This window comes from Anoplolepis gracilipes, chromosome 14, assembly GCF_047496725.1.
Source record: "Anoplolepis gracilipes chromosome 14, ASM4749672v1, whole genome shotgun sequence".
Taxonomy (NCBI): domain Eukaryota; kingdom Metazoa; phylum Arthropoda; class Insecta; order Hymenoptera; family Formicidae; genus Anoplolepis; species Anoplolepis gracilipes.
Genome location: NC_132983.1, coordinates 5,946,568 through 5,953,023, shown reverse-complemented (window position 1 = coordinate 5,953,023; position 6,456 = coordinate 5,946,568).

Here is a 6,456-nt window from a genome sequence, read left to right as displayed (position 1 = left end):
ATGTGTATTATAAATGAAAGTATTATATAATAACGTATATAGTATTATCGCCTCGTTTTTAAAAATATACATTAATAGAGCGAATTTTTTTTAGCGAGACTCCACTGACTTTTTAATTCACAAAAAAGCCATTCGCGGTAAGAATGTCACGTTTGACCCAAGTCTCGTACTCGAATACTTTCCACGAGTAGTGTATTGAATAACGCTTACGTACGTACATAAAGTGTTCACCTGTCAAAGTTATGGACCATAAATATAAGCACTGTTTATGTACTACAATGCGACCACACGCGGATAATGGTAAGTTATGCGAAATTAAAGTGATTACATATCGTACGTGAATGAGCTTTAACGTGGCTGATTATAATTTTTATATGTCCGCGAAAGAGAGAGAGAGAGAGAGAGAGGGGGGTGCTATTTAATATATTTGCTGATTTCCCTCATTCCATAATTATAATCGCGAATGCGAGATTGTACATAATGTAAAAAGTATCTTATTTAAAATAGACAGCGTTCGCGCCATAAGATATGTTTCAGAGAACTGTAATTAGTAATTTAATTAATCTACGGGCAATGTGATTCATCTTGCGAGCGTAAACGCGCGTGTTGCAATAAGCATACATGCAAATTTTTATTTTCACTCAAGATATTTTTTATTTTATTTTATTTATTGTTTCAAAGAATTTTAGAACATTTTGCCTTCTTTTATAGTCTACCATTGAAATGATTTCGCGTTATATATTGATAATGTGAAAAATTTTTGCGTGACTAAAAAAATAATAAAAAAAAAAAAAGACAGAAATATATGTTACATAAAAGTAGAAAAAAATAATATACATATATATTTCTTATAATTTGAAAAATTTTTAAATGTATTTGTTTTAAACGTAAAAATTTACTTGCATTAGTAAAAATTTTTTATGAATCAGGATTTTTTTTCCGAATTAGTATTAGTATAAATAATATGTGTACACAAAAATATTTTCTACGCCGAAAAAATGTAATATTTTATATAAATTTTACATTTTGATATGCATATATTGCAAATTTTTGTACGAAATAAAAATAAACTCTTTGTATTTTGGACCGTTTGGAATCTACAATTTAAACTGCGAATCTTATTTTAAAATCTTTCTCGTACGAAATGGCGCCTATTTGTCTAACGTGAGAAAATAAAATGCAAAAGTGAAAAATAAAATGTTTTCCACGATCGAAAATTCTCTCCTCCTACGACCCCTTTTACGTCGAATGAAGGATCGTAGTCCCTTTGAAATCCCGCGTTTCCTCCCTCGCCCTCGTGTCGTATTCCACCCTCGTGTCGTCAAATAAATCTTACAGGACAGCGATCGGTCCTTCGACATTGGTGGGAGAGTATTGGACCACCGCAGCTACGATGCTAAATCTAGTCTAGTCTAGTGCACTTGCATTCGGCACCTTGCATCGCTCGTGAATTTTTAATTGTCAACAAGTACACAATATAGGATATTCCTGATCAAAAGTCCTGATATTATTTAATTTAAACGATAAAATCTCGGACTAATTTGGAGATGATTTTATAGTCATTCTATTTTTCAAAAATCTTCATTTTTCGATCACATCTTTTAATTTTTAATAATTTTATAATTAATAAGAGATTACCAGTGGATTTTGTGAGAAAGAAAAATTTTTAAATTGGACAAAAAATTTCTGTGTAGAATTCTATACAATAAGTATTCCTCGAAGCAGGCAAAATTAACAATATTAAGTACGAGCTACAGATATATGAATTTCTTTATTTTAATTTATTTGTAAAATAAATATTCTCTCAATAAGTATTTCTTTTAATAGATATTTGCTTCTTTTATTATAAAAAGTATAAAGAATCTGTCTACACCTACTTGGGAAAGTTTCTATGTAAAGTGTGATATGATGATTGGAATCGAGTTTAAATATGTATTTTTTCATCGTTTATTATTATTTCATGAAAATAGAGAGAGAGAGAGAGAGAGAGAGAGAAGAGAGAATGATTTGTGTTTAAAGGAAATCGAAACGCGGGCGATCGGTGGCCAGGAAACTCGTTGACGATGTAAATCGCAAAAAACCTGTAGCGTTTTCTGTGAAACGGTTCGCTCTCCAAGATACACCATGTGAGCGCCATCCCCTCCTTCTCACCTGCCGGCTCCTTTTTTTTTTCCTCTCGTACGCGGATGAATGTGCGACCGAAACAACGAGCGATTTAATTTGGTGGCCACGCGTATGCAACACGCGACGGACGGGGCCGAAGCATTTTTTCGTCGAGGCCGAGTTTTTCCTCTTTTTTTCTTTTTTCCTTTTTTTTTTTCACTCTGCTCTCGGCCCGCGCCACCCCTCTCAGCTCGCGCTCTCTTCTTTTTTTTCGCTCCCCCGACGAAACAATTGGTTAGAGGGTGCACGCGGAAGGGGTGCGGGTACGGGATGCTCGAGGCGGGCGCGTGTTAGGGTGGCGGGGCAGGAGGAGGAGCAGAAGAATCGGGGGTGCGGCGGGGTGGGGAGTGAGAGATTGGCGCGGTACAGAGAGCGCGCGCGGAGGTTGGATGAGAGAGATGAAGTGGCAGATTAACGTCAACCGACGTAGGCCATTCATAACTGGGCTCCACTGCCGCGGCCGTGTGAGTGAGCGAGTGAGTGAGCGAGTGAGTGAGTGAGTGAGCGCATACGTACGTACGTACCTACGTACGTACGCGGCGTTTGGTCTCTCTGTGTGGCGGGCGCGCGCACGACGATTTATAGAATTGGAAAAACGATATCGGAAAAATAGTAAACTTTATTGATGAATCCCTTCCCGAGACCTCTAAGCGATATCACAACGAGCGCGAGTCGACCGCATTCCCGCGGTGCTACAGGTGGCATGTAAGCCAATCGACGATTCCCTCCTCCATCTCCTCCCTTTCTCGCGGTAACTCCCCCCGCCCCCCGCCCGCCCCCTCCCGCCCCCCGTTCCTATATCCGTATACTCTTTGACTGACGCCTGCCCCCGTCCTTCGTAAAAATACCTTTGAAATTCGTCGAAATTAAAATCGCCGCGAGAAACGCAGCGCGCGCGGACACTCGCGAGGATTCACTTGGGGAAAGATGGTCCTTTCACGTGCCTGAGAAGTAGAGGTAAGTCCAAAATCATTAATCTTAATCTTGTGTGTGAGAGAGAATGTTTTTAAAAAATAAAAATTTGTGAATATTGAGCAAGCTTGCGGAGAAATGTAAATGATATTTATGTAACGCTAAAATTATGATGAAGAAAAAGTAAACGTGCAACAGAGAAAATTAAAAAACATTGAGAGCGCCAAAATTTCCATTAAAACTAACTCAGCAATGCGCCAAAAGCAAAGATTACTGCTGTATTTCTTATGATATTTTATGATAAGTAAAGAAGAGTACAGAAGAAGTTAATAACAGGCTGAACTCGGTAAAATTTTCGTTTACATCGAGACAATCTCTTGTCCTTGTTTTACATATGTATGTATGTATATTTAAAAGTTTTCGTAGCTGTTCTCTTTACATGGTTCGTGTAAAAGTATTTGTTAAAGAATCCTATTTCGGATTTATCAAAAAAAAAAAAAAAAAAAAAAAAAAAAAAGAATTTAATTAAATATGTATTTATATAAATGTACTATTTTTTCTAATAAGATGAATAAAATATCCTGTATATTCTTAATTATTGTATGAATATTATTTGTATAATTATAATTTTTGTGTAAACACAATATCGCGAAATTATTACATACATATATAATTATATTATATATATGAATATTAATAAATGTAAATCTTTATTATATAAATCTCTCTTTTAAAAGTTTCAAATAAGACCTCAAATAATCTTCATACTTGTAATATATTAAACAATAAAATATAAACCGAATTGATATGATAATCGAGTAATAAACTTTACAAAAGTAAAACAAAAATTAATAAATAATAAATAATAAATAATAAATGACCTTGTGTTTGCGATCGTTCAATGTCTCCTCAAATCTACTTCTTTTCCACTTTTGTCTATTCTATCACACAATAGGTTATTAATTTTGCGAATCACTGGCTAGTAAAGATGCGGTAATAAATTAATCGCGCAGATCAATAATATATCAGAAAATATATTATAGCTCTGTTAATTACTGCATAGATTTCGATCGCATTAAATAATCATTGAGATGATATGTACACAGATATACATTTATATCTAAATGTCAAATTTTTACTTTACGCAATATAAATATGTATGTATTAAAGTGTATAAAGGTGACAGTTAATATTCACATTATCATGATGAAATATTATTCAACACACTGTGGAATTCGGCACGAAATATTCTGCTTCTTAAATTTCAAATTAATTATTAATAAATAATTATACATAACAATTATTACACATAATAAATAATTATTAATAAATAATGCATGTATTATGACTTTTTTTAATAATATTTTAATCACTCGATTAAAGCGATTATCATATCGCACGCTTTTAATTGGCACAAAAACAAAATTAACAAATTACATCCGACTGGATGAAAAAGTCAAAGCGGAATATTTTCCTCTGTATATAAAAAATAATTATCGCCCGTTAATATTGTAATCGAAGATTATCAGTCCGCGCGATTAATTAACTCTCGCGATTGACGACTCGTAAGCGAGACGATAATTATTTATCGAAGCAGGTATATATTTCTTACGATATATATACATTATATCTATATAAACGAATTAAAATATATCCGAGAATAATAACTTATCGTTTTTCATTGCAAGATATTTTTACAACCGATACAATTATTTCTTTAAGTGTATAGACTTAAATATATCTTCCGCCCTTTCATTCTTGAAACTTTTCATCGATTTAGATATAATATAATTTGTCGAGTATTTTTGGATTGGGGGATTATAATATACATAAATTACAAAATCGAGTGATTAAAGTATTGAGACAAGCGGGACGATAGAATCAATCATTTATTAATAATTAATTCAAAATTTTTCGAGAAACTAAATGTTTCGCGTAAATTTATTATATAATGTATTAAACGATATTTCGATAATAACAGTGAAAAAGAAATTTTTAATTGTCACACGCGGTATTTGACATAGCATACAACACGCTATTGTTTACGATAACCCTGACCTTATTTGCGTAGCAAGACTCCAGCGAGCAGGCACGTCGCGAAACGTTCTTCGTATTATTTCTTCGACACAGTTACGATGTCCAGCACGATCATTTTTTACCATTATTTCAATCAACAATTCTGAACCTGGGCGATTAATTCATATTTGATTATTGACCATAGCCAATGATGAGACTTGTTAGTATCGATAGCAAGATAAAATAACCGTCGTTATGTATTTTCGAATTTTTCGATTATTAATAAAAAAACATCTGCAAAAATGGATCAGCTTCGAATCAAGCGGAGAATTAAATTAATAAATAAAACTGTATTTTAATACTTGCCATAACACGTAAAGATTTGGCATTTGATCGTTAATAATTATTGTTAAAATTCATTGGATATAATTTGTTGAGATCTATCGCGCGAGTAGTCAGAAAAGTGACGATATACAGGGTGTCCCATTTTAATTCTTCCAGGGAAATATCTCGAAAAATATGGAAAATTCGAAAAAATGTTTCAGACAAAAGTTGTATGGTTTCTAGGGGGACATAAGATGATGCCATTAGTTTGACCTTGAAGAGTCACATGAAGGTCACGTGAAAGTCATTTTGAATTTCTTAAATGGAACACCCTATATATTTTTGCATATTCTTGTAGCTTATCTCGAGAGCTTTCCAAAACACTATGATGAAATGTTTTTTCATTAAACACTTTTCGAGTTATAAGGCTTCAAAGTTGCAATATTTTGACATAAAATACAAGATATCTCGTAAAATATTCATTTTTCGATTATCTTACCCCTAATACTTTTATGCACAGAATAACGAGACAAATCAATTGGGGTAATTAAAACACGTAATTACGTTAAAGTAAAAATGTGTAACTGCTAATTGCAAATTCAGATTTTTTCTTAAAGATAACTATGTGTTTTCTTTACGCCAATTGATTCGTCTGATTATTCTGGGCATAAAAGTATTGGAGTAAGATAATCGAGAAATGAATATTTTACGAGAGATATCTTGTATTTTATGTCAAAATATTGCAATTTTGAAGCCTTATAACTCGAAAAATGTTTAATGAAAAAACATTTTATCATAGTGTTTTGGAAAGCTCTCCAAGTCAGCTACAAGAACATGTAACAAAAACTAGGGGGTGCCATTTAAAAAAATTAAGGTGACCTTCAAGTGACTCTTCAAGGCCAGACCAATGGTACCATCTCGTGGCCCCCTCGAAACCAAACAACCTTTGCCTGAAACATTTTTCTCTCCCAGGCTTGATTTTCGAGATATTCGACTGGAGGAATTAAAATGGGACACCCTGTATTTTCAAATATGTATACA